Here is a 22,340-nt window from a genome sequence, read left to right on the forward strand (position 1 = left end):
CTATGCTCATTTGGATAGTGACATAGTGGTGGACTAGAAGGAAATATTTCTGTAGTAGCTGAACAAATGACACTTTTAAAACTGTAGAAAGATGGTCACTAGTTTTGGATATGAAAAAAAGCAAGCACAATAGCAAAAACATACCCTACTTTTTTGGTCAGGTATGACAGTCACTTGTATTGATTAATAATTATCACCCCCCCCTCTCTCCTTCTCCTTCCCTCCCCCTCCAGTAAAAGGAATTTGTCAACTGAGGGCATGAGAAAATCCATTTTCTTCTTCACTCTCTTCAAATTGGCTTCCCAACTCTGCTCAAAGTACTATCCCCACTGTACCTAAATCACATATGGCATATATTGCCTGTTTCCAAATGAATCTGAATCTGAATAAGAACCAAGCAAGAGAGAAACACACACACACACACACACACACACACACACCCCTTTGCTACTATTTGAAATGTGAGCAGTGAATTGGACCAGAGGGACCCATTTGTGATTCTCAGCAATTGATATTCCTTATACTCCATGAATTTGTTGAATCCTTTTTTAAAACCATCCAAGCTAGTGGCCATTGCTACCTCTTGTGGGAGTGAATTCAACAGTTTATCTATGAAGAAATACTTTCTTTTGGCTATCCTGAATCTTCCAACATTTAGTTTCATTGGATGGCCCCAAGTCCTAGTATTATGAGCTATAGGGAATGGGGAGCTTCTTCTTATGCCCTTTAGCCACACCATGCATAATTCTATTGTGTGTTTCTTGTTCGCTGGGTGTGCCAAACTGCCAGCCCTGTGGTTCCATGCTAGTCTGCTGCTCTGAGGTGTCCCTGAAGATGCAATCCTCCTGATTGTGAGTGCAATAAACCACTATTTACTGCTCATCTGTAGCTCAGTTTATGTATGTAAATATTCTGTGGTCTCTGGAAGGAGGAGCAGTCTAGCCGCTTGGCTAACATTACCACTACCGTCATGATGTTGCTATTTCTTTCCCCTTGATATGTTAAAACACTAAAGAAGAAATAAAATTATCTCCATTTTGTGTTCTGTGTACAGCCCAAGCAGGGTTCATTCTGCATAGATCCCATCTGAGATAGGCAAACTCATCTTTTAGTTTTAACACAGCCATCCATTATCAAAGCTGTATATTTTGATTCCTGATGAGCTTGTTAAAAAAATAGCTTTGGCTGTGGAAACTCATACTGAGAGCAGAAATGTGTTGCCCATTTTATAATGTGATACATGGGGTCAGTTCACACAGCACTCCCCCCCCCCATGAGAGTAGCCCAGAAATGTTGCCAGCTGCATCCATAACTGTGACGGGGAATAGTCAGTGTGGGGAGGGCTAGACTCAGATAGATCCAGAAGCAATTTTTCACATCATGGCAGAACTTTTTCTAGCCAGAGTGGTCACAGGAATTGCTATGGCTGTCCCTGTGTACATTACCCTCTTCCAAATTCACACATGTGGTTGAAGATGGCTCCAGGCTGCTGGTGGTGAAGGGGGAAAAATTCATGGAATCTGACACAAAGTTTGCTCCTAGAAATTTGCTTTTTGTGGATTGATGCTGCCCTGCTATCCTGGGTTTGTGGTGCCAAATTGGAAATCCTAACTGTTTTATTTTTGATCCCTTAACTAATAATGCCAAAGTTGCATTTGTCTTTCTTTTTTGCTTCTACAGCACAGTTTTAATAAAAATTCCACTGTGCTTCCAACTCTATTTTCTGGGAAGTCACAGCCAATTTAGACCACATCATTTTGCATTCACTTATATCTTCCATTCGGTGTCTCATTAATTCAGTCTAGAAACCTAGTCTGCTTTCACTACCCTGAATAATTTGGCATCATCCACTTATTTGGCTTCTTTACTGGACACCTGATTCCAAATCATGTACGAACAAGATACATGGTTCTGCTCCCAGTAGGAATAATTGAGGGACACCACTGCCTACTTCCCTTCCTTGTAAAAACTGCCCATCTATTCCTTTCCCCTCATTGCTTGTACTTGAAAAGATGTGTTATTTTATTCCAGGACTTAATACATTTCTGATAAAGAAGGGCATGAAGAACGGGTCCTATGTATGCTTACCCAGAAACAAAGCCCATTGATTTCAGTGTACTTTACTCTCAACACAGAAGTCCAGCTTGGCTAGAAACTTTTTGAAAGTCTGAACACATCGTTCTAGTTCATTATATTCCCTGAGCAATTCAACACCCAGAAAGGGGGGACGGTGGGGAGATATGGCTTTTAGCCCATATTTTAAAGAGAATTCTAGTGATTAAATCTTCAGCTAGTCTAAGTGGATACAGTTTGTAGCATCAGTGGAATTTTGCCAACATAAAACATGCTTCGGATTCTGCAAATCTGTCTGCATCATGAGACACCCTTTTTTTGGGGGGGGGGGGAAGTGTTGAGCTTAATCAAACATTCATGCTGCTGCTGCTGCTAGTCCTACTAATTTACATTCTTCCAATATGGGTTTGATGCTATAATTAAAAAAAAGGCATGGAATGGCCTCTTCCTAGATAGCTGTGCCAAGTGAGACTAGAAAGATGCAAAATAGGCCTTGTTAAGCATGAAGGTATTGAAAAAGGACTCAAAGATGAGTTGGAAATGGTTAGGCAAGCAGAAAAGGGGAGAGTTTTCAAGGCAAAAAAGCATCATAGATGGAGATAAAGTTCAGGTGGAATGAACTTCTGGAGGAAGACGCATGGCAGAAGTACTTTCCCATGGCAGGAGTGATTCCTAACACCTCAGAGGAGGTTGTCAACAGGATCGCTTGTCTCATGGGCCTTTAGGGGCATTTGTAATCTTGAGAGTGTGCCATGGAAATGCTGTTGGGCTCTGTGTGTTTGTTATAGTATGAGAGAGGTGAAGCAGGATCTCCACAAGGTGAGCAAAGGACCCTTGGAAGCAAAAAGATGTCTCAGCTTATTATAACACCAGGGAGGGATGAAATGGAAAAGGAGAGGAAACTTCAGAGTGGGGAAGAGAGTACAGAGGAGGAGCTCCATTGTGATCAGCACAACCAGTGGTGGAGAAAGGGGGTTGCAGTAGGTGCGGGCCACCCCGGCTGTCACCACTTAGGGGGGTGACAAAATGCTGGGCAGCACTCACTGTGGGGCTTGCAGAGACACATGCGATGGCCAAATGGTCTGTCCGCTGCCTCCCCCCCAGCTGTAGGGCGGCTGAGTGGGATGAGGCAGGCAGACTCTGGAGGCTCTGTGGTGTGCCCTGCCCCTATGGGTGGTGCGCCCCGCGCTGCCCCCAAATGCCCGAGCAGCTTCCTTCACCGTTAAGCACAACACCCACTTGGCAGGCCATCTGGAATGTCGTTTCCCCCATGCTCCTGCCATGTAGCTTCTTTTGCAGCTTCCTTGAAATTTTGTTTTCCAGGGAATGTGTGATGAACCTTGGAATCCATCTGAATGTTTATTTGAACAAATTCAAGGTATTCACAAGTTGTTGTTTTTCTAAATGTGCTGTGGAGTTGTGCCATTTTAGAAAACTCAACAATTTAAAATAAAAGTCACATGGTTATTGCCGGGACAATTCTTAGTTTGATAAGAGAAGGAGTAAGGTTACATTTAATAATAGTCATCAGTAAGCTTACACATTATATACACTGTTGAAGTCAAAATTGGAAATAACTACTTAGGAAAGAGATGCCAGAACTACTGCATAAAGCTTATGGGGAAGGGTTAAATAATTGTTCTGCAGCACTTTTTAAGAGTCAAATGCAGTCTTATGAAACTACAAATAAAATGGAAAATGTAATTCCACACACACATGCACACATCTATGGTGGCTTTATTTGCTATTTAACTGCTCATCTTTCCTGTGAGTTTCATAAGTCTGCCTTACATTTGTTGTGGGACTGAACTTGAAGGCCCCAAACATACTACATGCGCAGTCTGTTAGAGAGCAACCATATATTCAAAGTTGCTTGGAAGTCAATGTCAGTGAAGTCAGTGGCACTTCCCCATTGCTTAGGACAAGGCAAAGTTTTCTGATTTCTAGTTTCTACCCCTCCCCCAATTTTATTTCTACTTAAGACACATTGCAGGGGGGAAATTGTAGTCATTACAGTTAGGCGCAGGTCAATGGGAAATTGATTGTGTTGAACAAAATGAATAAAAACAAGAGATAGGGCTCGGTTCAGCCAAAATTAAACATTGCTTATTTTATTTATTTGTAATCCATCCTTCAAGGGTGACAGATAATGAGTTGAGTCCAGCTGAGTAATATTCAGGGTACACCCACTTAAATCAAGGGATGTGAGTCTGCTCCAGGTATTATTCAGCTGGATGAGACTCGATAACATGAAAGACATGATCATCAGAACAAATTTAAAACAAAAGAAATCAAACAATGTCATATAATCACAACTAAAACAAGCAGATATGAAAATAAAATATCAATATGGACTTCATCCCTCTCCCAAAGCCTGGGCAAAAAGTTGTGCATTGCCTTGTCTTCTGATGAAAACAACGTAGAGAACAAACGAGTTAACCGCTTCATGCTGAAATGAATGGGGCTTAAATATGTTTATCTTTGGCAGGATCAGCATAATCCCATAATAACTTATCTGATCTATCCATCACAACAGCTTAAATATTTTTTTTTCAAAATAAGAGAACTTTAAAAATGCCTTTAAAACCAATGTGATTTATGCCATCATCTGCTAACAATGCCTCTCTGCATTCTACATAGGGCAGGCAGGTCAGACTCCAACTGTATAGGAACACAAATCTGACATCAGAAATGGCAATAGCCATAAACTAGTGGCAGAACATTCAACCGCCGAAGATATTCAGTAACTGATCTTAAGGAAGCTATTCGGTAACAAAGGAACTTCAGTGGGAGAATAAGGAGCCCACCATCAGTCATGTATTATCTTCAGAGCTCTTGATGGTGGGGAGAACTGTAACTGCATGGAGCTGTACATGCTTATAATCTCCCTCACTGCAGGAATGTTGGGGTGAATAAAGCAGGGGTTCATGTTTGCACGGTCATTATTGAATGTATGATGAGTGCTAAACGAGGAATGACTAACCTGTAGCCCTCCAAATATGATTGGACTCCCATCGGCCCAACCTGGTGTAGCTAATGGTCAGGGAATGTTGGGAGTTGTAGTTCAACAACATTTAAATGGTCAAAGCTTAGTCAGCCCCAGGATAAAGAGTACATGGGATCCAAGAATCTCTGTCTTTGAACTAAAGCTGAATCACCCGTGCAAAATAATTTTGCATCACTTGACTATTTAACATTGCATGCGTAGAATGTATTTTGTTTGAAATGTAAATGTCTGATGTGATATTATATTGTATGAATGACACCTCAAAACAAATAGATTCATTTTATTTTATTGAGTCAAGTAATTGAACAGGATTGTGGCTAAGCAATGAAATCATATTCTTTTCTGTGTGAATTCTAATTCCTCCCTTGCCCTTTCTTCCCTTTTGTACAGATATATTGAATAATTTTTGGAAAATGTGGTGATGGAAACTCCTTATCCTATTGCCAATGGTTTCAAAGGTATTATTTATTTTGATGAAGAAACATCTGCTTCTTGTTATGAGTTCATATCATAGTAGTGTACATTAAAATGTCAGTCACTCAGCTAAGGAATATATGTGTAAATGTCAGCAGTAACAGAACTGATAGGGTTGCCATATTTCAAAAAGTAAAAATCAGGACATCCCAGAAGTTTTTGAGCTTTTTTAGACAACCCCCAAAGTTGTGGTGTTTTCTTTTTACAAAAATGCCCAAAAACCCCCCATGATTTTTTGATTGACTTTTGGAAATTCCCAACAGACGTCAATTCCACTTTGAAATCCAGGTGGTGTCCAGGAAAATCCAGACATATGGCAGCCCTGAGAACTGATGCAATACTATTCATTAATAGGCACAGCAATCTTCACTTGAACTAAGTTCTGCTAACTTCATTGTAGGGATGGTGGGCTTTTTATTTTTCTTTGCATTTTAATGTCAACCTACCTAATTCTCAGTCTGTGAAACAATACAGGCAACTCCTATTTTAGGTGGGGTTTACATTCTAAGGCACTGCACAAGTGGAATCACTTAAGTGAATCTGGTGCAACATTTCTATTTGTCACCCGGGTATTTGAAATGATCTGAATTACAGTTTGCCTACATTCAATTTCTCGCCTTCCTACTGCTTTGATATTAACACATTTCTTAATGTAATATTACATTGTAAAAGAAAGATGCAATACATTCTGAGGTTTACCATGATAACTATATGGAAAGAGTATCTACTCTCACAATCAGCTTCCCTCATTAACATGCTCTATGACAGCATTCCATTTAAGAGCTGGCATTTACCATGCCAGATTAGGACTAGAGGGAAGTTAAGCTATGATGCTCACAGGGTATGTATGTATGTATGTATGTATGTATGTATGTATTTGCTACCCATCTGACTCCAGTGACTCTGTGTGGCCTCCAGCGAAATATAAAAACACAATAAAACATCACTATAGGCTGAGAATGGGTCAACTCACCTCATATAAAATTGGGGGAAGATGAACTGTATACATAATCTTGACCTCCTTGGAGGAAAGATGGGGTATACATGTAATAAATGAGGGTTTTTTTTGTTTTTTGTTTGCTTTATAAGTACCATAGTGGATATTTCAAGCAGACAATTTATAAAAGAATCACAACTGAGCCCAAACCTGCAATTATAGAAAATTGGAGTCTTACGGATTTTTTTTTGCCCCCACTCTCTCAAAAAATAGTCATTTTCAGAGACAAGCAAATAAATGCATTGTCTCTGTTTGAAAACAAATGTTGTGAGATGGTGGGAAATCCTCTCCAGTGGCCTTGTCATTTTTCCAGAAGAAATTAAGAGCTGGATTCATCAAACATTTAATGTTAAGGAGTTAGAAACATTGGAATGTTTGTGCAAAGTCCCAAGCCCCACAGAAAACTTTGTCATCCTGCCGGGCTCCAGTCAAAAATCAGAGCCAAAATAAACACAGACAGAAACTGCATCTGACTGATCCTGTGGAAACAGCTGTAACCACTTAGGTGGAAAACCACCTCAAATTCTTCTCCCAGAAAACACTGATGACATGGGAGAGGGCAAGCAGGAAAACTCTGTCAAGTTCTCTTCAGGAAAATATTTTCTTTCTCCACAACTGTAAATAGATGGTTTCAGCCATGATCACAATAATAATAACATAAGAAACAAGCCACAGGAATGCTAAACTCTCTCTCTCTCTCTCTCTCTCTCTCTCTCTCTCTCTCTCTCTCTGCTGTTACCTCTCTTCATTTCTCTCCCTTGTATACTGCTGATAATTTGGTGTTCATCTCTTGTGGACCTAGGCAAAGGGTGCCTGGCCGGTGGGACCCAAGAAGAAGACAAGGACACAGAGCAAGGCTCTTGGGTTCAAATAGGCCACAACTTCACTGTCTACAGATATAAGTAGGCTTTGGCATAGGCATTTGTATGTGTCCTAAATCAACCAGCCTGACTAAGTCAACCCTGGGTAAGGGCGATCTGGCCAGAACATTTGGAGGGGTGCTATGGCCTGTCAGTCCCCATCTGGGCATCTGCACAGAAGCCACCACTCATGGACCTCTTTAATGGGATACTTGCAGCGGAGGTGGGCAGGCTACCAACCCTCACTCCCTGCTAAGACTCAATCCAACAAGTTATGGCAGCCCCTAAGTTGTGGAACTCTCTCCCCACAGAGGTGTATCTGGCATCCTCAGCATTTCAGTGCATGCTGAAAACATACCTCTTTACCCTGGCTTTTGACACCCGAGTTGTACATTTTTAGGACCCATCTTATTTTGCGGATTGTGCTTTGAACTGGTTGTAATCTGCTCTGTGAATTTAGGCTGAAGGGAGGGGAAATATTCATAATAATAATAACAACACCACCACTAGACCTAACTTTTAACTTTGTACCTTGAATGTGCACCCCAGCCTGCTCCCAAGAATCCTCTGGCATGACCAGGGTTTCCATGCACTTGAGCAAAGGTTCATTGGCAGACGATTTAATGTGCAATCAGATCTGTCAGTGAAGAACCATTTCAGTAAAGTTATTGTTTGAAACCCACTGAGAAGAAAAAAACAGATGCTTAAAAACTTCCCACTGAAAAAAAAAGGGACCGAAATAGTGCTTAACTTTGGCTAGATTGTGCCTGCTGTTTTGTTTATAGCATTAAAATCTATCAATTAACAACAGAATCACAATAACCTCTCTTCTGCATCTGAAAAATCCCTTGGCTTGGGAGGGACCAGAAGAGGATAGGAGTTTAGAAATAAAAGGAGGGTGTGAGTTGGAACAGGAATCCCAAGCAATCCAATTACAGGGTGAACAAGCCCTACCTTGATAAGTCTGTGCCAGAATGATGTAAAGCCAGAATGAGAACAAGAACATTCCATTGTTATGCATCCCTTTTCTACAGCTGCAGCTGGACCACTGCCTAGGAGGCCAGAAAAGCCAGCAAATCCCCTTCCTCAGAGCAACAATGTTACAAGAACATCTGCTGTGGCCGAGAGAGAAACTAAAAGTAACTGAGCAGTGGAAGTGCTGAGCAAAGAACACCCAAAACTTGCTCACCCAAGGATTAATACCTGCATTCATTTTCAGTCAAAACTGGCTTCAGCCATGGGTGCTAACAGGATGTTCTGGGCCCAGCATGTGGATTGGGTCCCTCACCTCAGCTGCAAAACAAGGCACACATTTGCATACAATATTCATATGTTTTGTGCCATATGCAAATTTATGCAATTTCAGTCAATTTTTATGAGTGGTATGGAGGATGGATGGATGCCTGTTGCTGTTGCTTTTAGAACATACTTGCCACTAGTCGGTTTGTGGACATAAGTATTGGTAGATCATGACAATTTCAATGGAATTAACCTTCTACATAGGCCTGGTTAAACTACCCCAAACATTTTACTAGCAGTCTAGCATCAGATTCACAATGCTTCACTAGTAGGCCATACCTCACTCAGCTGAGTATTACAAATATAGACTATGTATTATACAATTAAGAATCAAAGGTTATTCCAGAGCGGGTTTTTCCAGGCTACAGTAACAATGTCAAGATTTCCTTATGCTGCTAGCTATTGTTGATGCTTTCTCAAGATATTTCAGCCCCAATTCTACAGGATTTCAAAGAGTTTGAGCTGGCATACATGGTTCTTTCCTGCTCCATTTCATCCTCTAAACAAGCTAGTGAGGTAGATTAGGCTAAGAGGCAGTGACTGGCACAATGTCATACAGTGAGCTTCATGTTTAGGTGGGGATTTGAACTCTGGTCTCCCAAGTCTGAGTTCGGTGCTTTAACCACAACACCCAAGTGGCCAGTTATACTTTGTGGTGAATTTTGCATTGGTATTTTTCAATCATTCACCCATTAGTTGTTGTTTTTGCCCAAACAATTAACCAGAAAATAAAACTGTTTGAGGCCCTTTACGAACTCCTGTGTGACTCAGGGAGATAGGATCAGAGGATAAAGAGCCTTCCCAGGCTAGCTCTTGTTTTTAATCTCATCAGCTCCATAAGACCAAAAACAAAAAGGGGGGTTGCTTGCTCTCATTTGACAGTTCAGCCAGATGGCATGTCTACGTGAAATAATTGGTGGTGTTGGGACAGCTTGTAGTGGCCAGATGTCCACATCATCACACAAACAAACAAATGAATCCACAAACACATGTTCAATGATGGCTTTGTTGGCACCCAAAGCAGAGAAGCCAAGTAGTAGATGAGAACACTGGCTCAAGGTTAGAGACGGTGATAAATTAGTTGAGGGACCCCATCAATGCTCACACCTGTACTTACATAAAACAACAACAGAGAACGATGCTTGTTAAAGCTCTCACTTAATCTCCTGTCACATTTATAGGGTCATCTTCAGAGCAGACCCATTGAAATCAATGAATGTGACTGACTTAAATCTATTTGTTTCAGTGGGTCTATTCTGAAGATGACTTAATTGGGTACAATACAACCCATGACATTTGTTTATTCCATGATGGAGGAAAGGAAGAGGCCATTTCAATCACTTCTTTCTTTGAGAATCAGCAGCTCTCGTGATTGAATGCAGTGAACTCTTGGGAACACACATCTTACCACTGTTCTCTTTGCCAGAACAATTTTGCTCCCTTCCTAGGCTGGTGTCAGGGCAGGTGTCAGGAGAAGGTCAGCAATAACTCAGACGGAGTCAGTGAAGTTAACTCTCTTTATTCAAAGTAACAAAACAGCTCAGGAGGCAGGCCTAGTGAGCACAGCAACTCTTCCCATTAAATCTTGCCCCCTCCTCCCCAGCCTTTGCCTCTGCTTCTGCTTCTGGGACTGCTCTCTGCCCCAGCCTCTTCCTGCTCACTAAGCCCTGTTACCTCTTCAGCTTTCAACACTTCCTCCTCCTAGACTGCTCCCTTTTCTCCCTCTGACCACTCATTGTTGTCCCACCACCCACCCTCTGGCTCTGAGCCTTCTTCACTTGGGGGGTTCCTAGCTGTTGCCTGCCACCATTCCTCTGCACCCAGCTACCATGACAGTTGGCAATGCTAGCAAATGGCAGATACAGCATGTATTTCAAACCCATCATTGCATCCTCCAATGTTCTCTAGATAATGTATTTTCACATCAGTTACATGGCAATGCTATAAATATTTCCCCATCCAGTATAAAAATAGACCAGCAAACACTGCTGAAATCACAGTAGCTATTAGGATATATAATCTGCTAAATTTCTAAATGTATTCTTGAACCAATATATATGTCCAATAAACGGCCAGCAGTCCTGTTTGGTGGCAGATGCTACTACTGCAGCAGATCAGTCATTAAACATTTCAAGCCATCCACAAAAAGGTGTTGCTGGTGGAGGAATAACAACTACTCAGTGCTTAATTTCATCTTTCCAGATTATGTGTCCACTCTATTCCTTCCAGACAGATTATACAGGATTGTGTTTGGCAGTTGTCCCTCTTCTTAGATAAGACTAATCAGTCAAACTGATTAATTCCACCCCTATCTCATTCTCTGGATGCTAAAAACCCAGTAGAGAGAGCAAGAGGCCACAGACCTTGATGTTGTTGTCAGCCAAACAGCACAGATATCTGTTAACCATTAAAATGCTGTCGGTGCATAGAAAATGACTCCCTGCAGAGAGTTCCCAAGACTGTTGACTCCATGCAGCAGTGTGACACCAAATGCTTTGCCTCTCTCCTTTGGGGGATTTTGACTCCTGTTGGCATTATTTCATGTGCTTATTGCACATTATTTGCATATTCAGCCTTTGCCTTGTGTGCTTGGGACTCCCCTGGCTTCCCTCCTAGTGCTTATACTTCTCTGTTAGCTTGATTTTCTCCCCTCAGCCTTGTCACCATGGAACAATTCTTTGCCAGTATCTTATGTTATTTATTTTTATTATTCAATTTAGACCATTCATTTTCTGAAAAAAGGTCAGGGTGGAGCTTATTTATTTATTTATTTATTACGCTCTTCATCTTAAGATCACAAGATGGTTCACAACATAAAAATACAAAATGAGAACATAAAATAAATAATAAAAACAAAAACAGGCCGATAACCTCCCCTCCCACAAACACACTTAAAAGTACATAGAATATTAATCAGCCAAAGGCCTGGTTAAAGAGAAACATTTTCACCCAGTGCCTAAAGATATATACTGATGGTGCCAAGTCAGCCTCACTGGGGAGAGCATTCCAGAAAAGGGAGCCACTGCAGAAAAGGCCTGTTCTCATGCTGCCACCCTCCAGACCTCTCATTGGGGTCTCACACGAAGAGGGGCCTTGGGTGATTATTGCAGGGTCTGGGATGGCTCGTATGAGAAGAGATGATCCTTGAGGTATTGCAGTCCTGAGCCATTTACATGGCTCTCCCTTCCTCTTTTATCCTCACAACAGCCCTGTGAAGAAGGATAGATGGGATAAGGTATCTGGTCCCAGGGGTGGATCTTGGTAATATGCCACCCTGTTTGAGGCCCTCCCACAGCTTTTACAGGATCGGCTTAAGTAGGGCTTTGGGAAAGAGGTGCAAGGCTCTGGCAGAGTCCTAGAGCCTTCCTATCTCCTTCCCAAAGCTTGGTAAGTGCTTGCCTGGCTTTGTGAAGGAGGCAGAAAGACTCTAGGATCCTGTCAGAGCTCTTACACCTCCTTCCTGAAGCTGGGCAAGTGCTTACCAGGCTTTGAGAAGGCATCCTCTTTCTCAAGTAGCGACTGCACCACTCGCACTGCCTAAATCCGCCTTTGCTGGCCCAAGGTCACCCAGTGAGCTTGCATTTGCCTGTTGCATCAGTTGCTTTGATTCACATTCTAATTCTAAAGCTAATTTTAAATCTTGATGCCAGTCTCCTCTGGACCGTTGATCTGCTTCATTTACATAGGGCTGCCTCACCCTATGTGCATCAATCGCCAGAAACAGAATTCAGGAATTCAGATTTTCAATGACTGTGCCGGGGAAGATGTTGGCTACTGCACACCATCAACATAATTAGTGTCATTATGCATTCAGGTGAACAATTGAGTAGGACTATGGCAAAAGCTTGTTTTGTGATAGCTTAATGATTGTGATAGCATATCTTGTGTCCTTAAATATGTGTGTGGTCGGGTTTGGCAGAGTTTGGGGCATTACATTCCTACAGATGACTGCCATGATATAGGAATGGTCTAGTCTGTGTATTTCTTTGTCAATGCAACAAGTCTTAGCCCTGGTCAATTCCCAAGTTCAAAAATCCGTTGTAAACTTTTGGAATTAGTAGACTGCAGAAATGTTCGTTAAAGTGTGTCATTTGCTCACTTGTCCTCATTTGCCCTCTCTTCCTCTGAATTGCAGGGTTTTCTACTGAGACATTTGCAAAGAAGCGCTTTCTTGATTAAGAGAACTTATCGTATAAGCCACAATCCAAAGGGAATTTTCATCCCTGAGTTAAAACTCCTGTAAATGCTGTTTTAGAATGGAAAGACAGCTCTAATCTATAGAGTCACAAACTCAGAGCCATATAATACTCCTATCATCACCTTGCAAATTATGTCACGTAAATATGTCAAGATACTTGTCATGTTGTGAATGGTTGCAAGAATCAAATGGAACAAAATTTACATAAATACCAAGAGGCTTGATTCTGGAAGCCAAGCATACACTCTGAGGCCAAAGAATTTATGGTGCTGAATTTAATAACATAATGGGGTTTCTGGATGCATAATTTGGCCCAGTTTACCTTTGTGGAGCCATTTGCCAAAGTTCTGGAAATCTCCCAGGTCATTTGTGTAAATTACGTTGCATTGTACATCTGTTTGGTCTCTTGATCTGTATTTCAACTCTTCTGGAAATCTGGGATGAAAGTTGTTCCAATCAGAAACATATTCTCTGTTATGTTAATTTATGGCCTAAAAAAAAACCACACCGAAAACCAGAAACATGATGAGGCAGAACTTCCTTGATATAAGATGTGCATTTTCAGTAGTATTGTATTACAACTTGCAGTTCTGAAGGCCAACAGTTTCTGCAGAAGGCCAAGAGTAGTTAATGGCCAATGCAATAACCCTGCCTAGGTTTCTGGTTTCCATGTGATTAGAACTGTGTATGGAGAGGAGGGGAACCAGCCTCTCTGTTACTTTGCACATATTGGGTTAGAAGTCTGATGTGGGGAGGTTGATGTTCATTCGTAGGCATGATTTTGAACCCAGATTGCACAGGGTTCTTAATCTCATGAGGTGCCTACACATGTAGAGAACCCAGACCTTCCTCACCATTTCATGTCTTCTCTCCCAATACATAAATGGCTGGGGCCAGGGAGAGAGAGCAGAGGTTGTGATGGTGGATGCAGAGACAGTGTGTATAGCATCACTGCCCCCACTCCTGGCACACTGTCCTAATCCAATGAGGCATAAAGCCTGAAAAAGGCTAATGATGGAAGGGAAACTCAGCTCAGCTTGGCATTCCTGATAAGCAGGTATGATAGTAATAACACAAGCAACTCCCTATTTGTGTGAGGGTTGCATTTAGGGTCATTGCGTGTGTCCATGGAATATGCGTAAGCCCACCCGACCCCCTTCTGGGGTAAAAAAGGGCACATGTGCCAGTGATCTTGTGCCAATTGAATGCACACAAAATGGTGGATGCCTGTAAAAAACACTAATAAATATCTTCCTAAATGAGTAACGCGGGGACGCAGGTGGCGTTGTGGGTAAAACCTCAGGGCCTAGGACTTGCCGATCGTCAGGTTGGCGGTTCGAATCCCCGCAGTGGGGTGCGCTCCCGTTGCTCGGAGCCAGCGCCTGCCAACCTAGCAGTTCGAAAGCACCCCTGGGTGCAAGTAGATAAATAGGGACTGCTTACTAGCGGGAAGGAAAACGGCGTTTCCGTGTGCTGCGCTGGTGCTGACTCGCCAGCTGCAGCTTCATCACGCTGGCTACGTGACCCGGAAGTGTCTTCGGACAGCGCTGGCCCCCGGCCTCTTAAGCAAGATGGGCGCACAACCCCAGAGTCGGACACGACTGGCCCGTACAGGCAGGGGTACCTTTACCTTTAAATGAGTAATCGTAGATCTACAACTGGAACTACATTGTTTTCAAAATTCTCCTCAGAATTCTCTTTTGCAGATGCGAGGCCACTTCTGAATATTCAAGTATTCTCCAAATATTTGGAATCTGTATTTCATACCCAATGATAAGGAGTTTCAGTGTATGGTATCCAACAATTAATATTTTGAGGTATCTGACAACTGGCAATAGAATTCAAGACAGGCAGTGACTCTGTACAGATGTCACACTATACGAGCATTCATGGTTTGTGGATGTATACAGGTGGTTATATGAATTCTTCTGCAACAGATCAAGCATGAGCAAATTTGCTCCAAGCTTGTGAGACTTGCCTCTGTGGTGGGGGTGGGTGGGATCTCATTCAACTGCCCAGCAGCCGAAGATGGGCTGTGTTGCATCACCTGTTTAAGAGTGGTACTGTAGCTATTACCTCTTGACTTCTTACTTAAAAAAAAACAAAAAACCTAATAACATCACTATAAAATCATAATATTTGCCTGCAAATCTTTCACTGGTCAGCACATCCAGTGAGAAGACGCACAGAGTATGAACTTGCAACACCCCTCTTACACAGACTCCATGATCCCATCCCATGCATAAAATCATAAATCATGAAGGAAAAGTTCCTGTTTCTAATATAAGGGCTCATCCCCACTCACACTGGTTCTGTGATTTCTAGACATGGGTCCGAGAGGATTTTCTTTTGTCTCGTCACTTTCCCTGGGAAAACCTGCTTTTTACTCCTGAATTGGAAAAACATTAAACAGGTTTTCTTCAGTTTGATGTTTGCTCTGAATCAGTTGTAAACAGTGGGTTTTCCCAGGACAAAATAAAAGTTACAGGACAAAATAAAAATTTCTCGTGGACTTAGGCCTAGAAATTATGGGACAAACAGAACAAAACACGTAAGTGTGGATGAACCTTTGAATAACAACAGTGTCGTTGTTACCATTCATTTATTATTATTTATTGCATTTCTATACCACGATTATTCCTATGAGGGGGGCATTTGACAGTACTGGATTGATGCCATGCAATAGTTTTTGAATTTTGTTCCTAATTTCTTCATGCAAAAATAAGAATGGGAAAATTTTGCACATTTTGAGAAAATTCTTTTCAGATCTAAATCTGTCATTTTCTTATAATGGCTAGGATGATTACAGTCCGTAAAAGCATGTGTGGAATGACTGGCTGCTTGTGAATTGGACTTGGGAGCTGTGTGTCCAACTTCCTGCTCAGGCATGAAGCTCACTGGGTAGTTGCTTTGTCTCCTAGCCCTACCCTAACAACACAGGTTTACTGTTAAGAAAAATGCAGTCATCTACAAATACATTTCCACAAGCTTAAAGCTTCAAGGATTTAGGGAAGGATACCATTATTAGGAAGGAATGAAACAGAGCTTTTGTAGAAATGTTGCCTTTGGGACTATACTTTGAATATGAATCCCAACATATACATTAGGGGTTTCCTACTAACTGTGGCCCAATTAGAGCTGTAAAATAAAACTGCCTTGTTTGTGTCTTTCAAATGTACTTTGATTGTTTCAGACCACATTAGAGAGTTTTCAACAACAACAAAATTAAACCTGAGTGGCATGTTTTAAAGCACTTGGTTAAATGATACGTTGAACTGCTCTGAAAGACTCAATTGGTTGGAATGAGGTGGTGCTGTTAAACTTATCTGCCTCCCTTTGAGATTGTTGGAGTGAAGTCCTTTCCTTGCGATTTCTTTTTATTAATACTGTACGTTGGGTTCTTAGAACTTGGAAGTCTACGTATTTATTTTCGTTATTATTCTAAGGTAAAAAAGTCATGCATGGGGTGTGGGTGCGTAGTATCGGTTTTCTTAACAGCCAAACAATCTGAAGGCAAGTTGCGTATGAAAGGGAAAATCCTCTTTTTCAGCAGGACTCTGAAATATAACACCTTGATCCCCTCAGGAACATAGGAAGACAGCATTTTTATTTTTTTTAAACAGCCTTCAGATTCATGTTAAATTCAGATGTTTCCATGCTAGAGACAGCTTTACGGCAGATCAGATTCTACCACTGGCCTGCTGCCTTTTATTAGTTTAAGCTGTCTCTGGCTGCCCAGAATGGAAAAGTCTCCCTGCCGCCAGTGGTTAGGAGTTATTATTAACAGGACAGCCAAAGAGGACTCACATGCCTGAGCAATTTTATTCAAAGATCTTGTTTAAAAATGTGAAGGGCTTTACAGGCCACTCTCAAACACAGCTGTCATTCATTTAAGTGCCACATTCACAGAAAATTGGGCTTATTTCTCACTGCTTGGTGGGGAACACCATGCAGACAGGTAGGGCCAACTGAACTGTTAGACTGAGTGAGGAAACCACCTCAGGTGGCAAGTGCTGAGGGACTGGGAGTGGTGACAAGGTGTTGGAGGACAGAACTGTGTATGCCCCAAAGCCTGCCCTGTGCTTCAAATCCTCTGCTTTCGAGTGTGATGCAGATTTATGTTCCATCAGTTGAAGTGAGATTCAGTTGCCAGTCCATCCAGCTTTTATACATGAAATGACCTCCTTTGGGGGAGATGATTGAGAGTTGTAGTGGAGTAATTGCAGGCCTGGAGGAGACTGATCATCTAGATCCATTTCAGTCTGGGTTCAGGCCTAGCTTCAGGAACAAATTGGCACTGGTCACCCTGGGAGAGTGACAAGGGGAGTGTGATACTATTATTGCTGCTTCATCTTCCAACAGCTTTTGATGCCGTTGATCATGTTATTTTGCTGAGATGTGTATTAGACATTGAACCTCAATAGTTTCAGTCCTACTTGCAGGATCATTTTGAGTACTGGATAACAGATCTTCAGCCTCCTGGCAAGAGTTTGAACTGTGTGATTTACAGACCGGCTTGCTCTGCTACACCATGCTAATCCTGGATCATTAGTAGTCTGCATGCAGACCAATGAGCTGAGCATGAGACCTGGCAAGGTAGAGGTGCTATGAGTGAATGGTTCCTATATCTGGGAAACAGGCCAGTTACTTGCTCTAGATAGCACTGCACTCAATCTGAATGAACCAATCCGTAGTCTGGGTGAACTCCTAGATCCCTCTTTGACACCTAAGCACCCACCCCCCCGGAGGTCTTCAGTGGTTGGGAATGTCTTTTACCAGCTTCTGCTGGTAAATAAGATATGACCATTCCAAGGACTGGGACAGATTAACCACTGTTGTTCATCCATTGGTAACCTCAAGGCTCAATGACCTTACTTGTGCCTTCCCTGCTATATATGCTGCAGTCATCAGAGAAGGTGCTTCTTACAGTGCTGGATTTTTGACATCCAACACATATTTATTCCCACAAGCCTTCCCAAAAGGACAGCCTTGACCTGGCCCCTGTCAATTTTGGAAGAGTATGATGCTATTTCAATATATCCTTCAATAAATCCTTCGAAGACAGAGGTCCTGTGGCTGGGACGGGACGATATGGGATTTGGGGGGGGGCAACTCCCATCTCTTGCAGGGGCGCAATTAGTGCTAGCACCGTCCGTTAAGAGTTTGGGTGTAATCTTTGACACCTCCCTTTCCATGGAGGCGCAGATTGCAGCTATAACAAAGGCGGCATTTTCCCATCTCCGCCAAGCTAAGCAGTTGGCTCCTTACCTCTCTTGCCCTGACCTAGCCACTGTGATCCACGCGACGGTCACCTCCAGACTGGATTATTGTAACTCACTCTACGTGGGGCTGCCCTTGAGACTGACCCAGAAACTCCAGCGGGTGCAGAATGCTGCAGCGAGACTCCTTACGGGGTCCTCGCTGCGAGATCACATTCACCCGGTGCTATACCAGCTGCACTGGCTCCCGGTGGAGTACAGGATCAGGTTTAAGGTGCTGGTTTTAACGTTCAAAGCCCTATACGGCCTAGGACTCTCGAACCTACGGGACCGCCTCTCCTGGTATGTCCCACAGAGAAACTTACGGTCTTCAAATAAAAACATCTTGAAGGTCCCAGGCCACAGAGAGGTTAGGCTGGCCTCAACTAGAGCCAGAGCTTTTTCGGCTGTGGCTCCAATCTGGTGGAACACTCTGTCACAAGAGACTAGGGCCCTGCGGGACTTGACATCTTTCTGCAGGGCCTGCAAGACAGAGTTGTTCCACCAGGCCTTTGGCCAGGGCACAGCCTGACTCCCTCCTTCGGCAATCTTCGCGGAGCTCTGGCCCAATGGTTGCCACTGGTTTGATTTGAATTAATTTTATAATGAATGATTTTAGAGTGTTGTGTTGTGTTGTGTTGTGTTGTACTGTTGTACTGTTTTATTGTTGTTAGCCGCCCTGAGCCCGGCTTCGGCTGGGGAGGGCGGGATATAAATAATAATAATAATAATAATAATAATAATAATAATAATAATTATCATTATCATTATTATCATTATTACATTGTATTGCACTGTGTTTCTGTCTGGCGTGTCATTACATACAAAGGGTTATGAAATTTTCCAAATAAATAAGAAGAGGAGGGACACCATCTTGCCCTCGTTCAGGTAATAGGCGTCTTGAACTGGTCCTGAATAGAGTAATAGATGAAGTCATTAAATGTACCTACTTTCAGTAACACTTCTCTGGGTACTGTGCTAGCTTGTTGGTGTGGCATACAGAACCATATTATTCATAGTAAGTACTGTGCCCTTCATCCAGTTAATGGTGCCACAAATGCCAAACCATGTCATTTCTGGAGAAAATCTAGTTTATGAGACAGGAATTGATTCTGCAACAGATCAGCCTTTTTTCTTCTTCTTTTGTAGGATGCTGTTATTCTTCTATATTCTGAATACCATAGAATTCAGGCAGTCTGATCAAGTTAAGAGTAAAAAAATGCTTTTAAAAATATAGATATACTACAGCTCGGTTTGATATAGAAAAAGCTATTTCCTGAAATTGGGGGGCAGGGTGGGAATCTTCCCTGTGACATTGCAAACTGTAAACCTCTTTCCCAAGTCACTCTTAGCCCTGAAGTTTAATGGCAGGCAGATTTAAATGCAAAATTACTCCATCTTAGCATAAAGTTAAAAATTCATGAAAAAGAATCATATCGTTATCTGCTCTGTGTCATTAAAAGGTCTTTAGCAAGTTGATGAGGCCTATTTTTAACCACATAAGCTCTTATCCCGCAAGCCAGTTAACAGGGCAAGGCGTGGTAATGTGTGGTAATTAATGTGAAAATGCCAAACCCACAACCTCGGCTTAGAGGGAGTACTTGTAAAGGGTTATACAAACAAAGCGTAAAAATACCATCTGACATCAGCAAGATGAAATTGAGATGGAACATTAAAGACTGCAGCATCATTTTGCTTCCTATGCATGAATTTTATGTAGATAAAACTATATATGGAAGTAGTTTATTCTAACAATATATTGAATACAGATATATGGAAAAGTTTTCTTGAACAAAGTTTCTAATGAATTTGAGAGAATAAATGCTCTGTGGGGAGTTGAACTAGAGGACAGATTCATTAAATAAGTAGCTTAAGAGCTCTCGTCAAGCTTTCTGTCATCATATTCCGTTGACATGTGAAAGGAGCTGTTATACGGATGCACAAATTAGCTCTGACCCTGTATCCCCTGGTCACCATTTTGGTTCACCTTTGTCATATAGAATGCAGCAGTGGGGTGGGGTAGTGGCACTCACATCACGGCTGTATACCAGGATGGAGAAGGCTAAGAAGGAGGAAGAGGCAAGGTTGGTGCAGTGCACACACGCCAGAAGAACCAATATGGTGCCCCCATGGTGCATTTGCACCTTGCTGACTTTGCTGTCACCTTCCTCTCTCTAACCTAGTCTGTAGTGGTGCTGTGGGTAACTGGAGGTCAGGTGAGCACTGCTGCCTCACCCTACAACCCACTACAGGTTGGAAGCTAAGTGCATGGATGTCGTCTGTTTGCGGAAGCTCCCCATGCATTTTAGAGCCCTGGAAAATTAAAGATCTAAAATTTTGGGGGAGCCTTGAAGCAGGATCCCTGTTTCACAAGTCTGTCCTCATGAAGGATAGCAGCAGAGTGACAATGGGTGGAGCCAATGTGCTCCCTGTAGCCCCCCCTTGCATATTTACAGCGCACATGGATGGAATGCCTGCAGAGGCCTAAGATGGGTGACAGTAGATGCAGGTAACAGCATTACTGTTTGAAACCTCCACAGCACAGAGGAAAATCTGTGTGTCCCTCTCTTTTACCCTCCAAAAGAAGACAGGGAACAGGAGGGCAAGTTTCATTGTATGTACTGAACTCCAATGCTTCAAATCAGTAGTTAATGGATGTAACTCAGGGCCACAGTAAATGTGATGTGGCAGAGATGGATAAATCTTCCCATATTCATTTCTCTTGGTTTCATTTTTTATTTTATTTTTTTAAGCCCACATGTGAATTTGTTCAGTATATTATACTTTTTTCTTTTGGAAACAATGTTCCCTGATACAATGCATTTTAATGTTATGCATATTTACCACTAATATGTGGATTTTTATACACCTTATTTGATAGGGGAATTGCATCACCAAGCTCAGAGGCTCAGAGGTGTGAAAGGAGAGTAATGGGCAAAAAGGAACTCCTGGCATTAAAAAATTTATATTTATATTTATATTTTTATATATATAAAAAAAACTATGGAGGGTCTTGATTTGGATAATACAGTAGTGGAATTGTAGGATGCCACTTGTTTGCCCTTCCATGCAGCTTTGGCATTGGGTATAGGAAAGCTATTTACATTAGGAAATTGACAGTGAGAAAAAGGTTATACCTCTCTCCCTATGCCAGATCCCTGATCTGAATCACCTCCCACCCTCATAACACAAATTTAAGTGTTTGCGTGCATGCATGCACACACACACACACACACACACACACACACACACACAGAATACTTGTTGTTGTTTAGTCGTGTCCGACTCTTCGTGACCCCATGGACCAGAGCACGCCAGGCACTTCTGTCTTCCACTGCCTCCCGCAGTTTGGTCAAACTCATGCTGGTAGCTTCGAGAACACTATCCAACCATCTCGTCCTCTGTCGTCCCCTTCTCCTTGTGCCCTCCATCTTTCCCAACATCAGGGTCTTTTCCAGGGAGTCTTCTCTGCTCATGAGGTGGCCAAAGTATTGGAGCCTCAGCTTCAGGATCTGTCCTTCCAGTGAGCATTCAGGGCTGATTTCCTTCAGAATGGATAAGTTTGATCTTCTTGCAGTCCATGGGACTCTCAAGAGTCTCCTCCAGCACCATAATTCAAAAGCATCAATTCTTCGGCCTTCTTTATGGTCCAGCTCTCACTTTCATACATCACTACTGGGAAAACCATAGCTTTAACTATACGAACCTTTGTTGGCAAGGTGATGTCTCTGCTTTTTAAGATGCGGTCTAGGTTTGTCATTGCTTTTCTCCCAAGAAGCAGGCGTCTTTTAATTTCGTGGCTGCTGTCACCATCTGCAGTGATCATGGAGCCCAAGAAAGTAAAATCTCTCACTGCCTCCATTTCTTCCCCTTCTATTTGCCAGGAGGTGATGGGACCAGTGGCCATGATCTTCGATACTAGAAAACCCAATTATGGATCTCATACATTACATTTAATTTGACCCTCATCATTCTGCCTTACAGCAATAATGCTGACAATGGTAGGAGGATGGAGTGGGTTTAGCAACCAATATCATTTTTCTTGTTCATCCTTAGACTATCTATGATATCTTGGCTCTTGTTGATCACCAGTGGCTGTGAAAACTGTATTTTTTCTTCTTCTTCAGAAAAACAGCTACAGCCATAGCATTCAATTCCTGACTATCCTTATAAA

The sequence above is a fragment of the Podarcis pityusensis genome (assembly GCF_964106645.2).
Source record: "Podarcis pityusensis genome assembly, chromosome: 3".
Classification (NCBI taxonomy): domain Eukaryota; kingdom Metazoa; phylum Chordata; class Lepidosauria; order Squamata; family Lacertidae; genus Podarcis; species Podarcis pityusensis.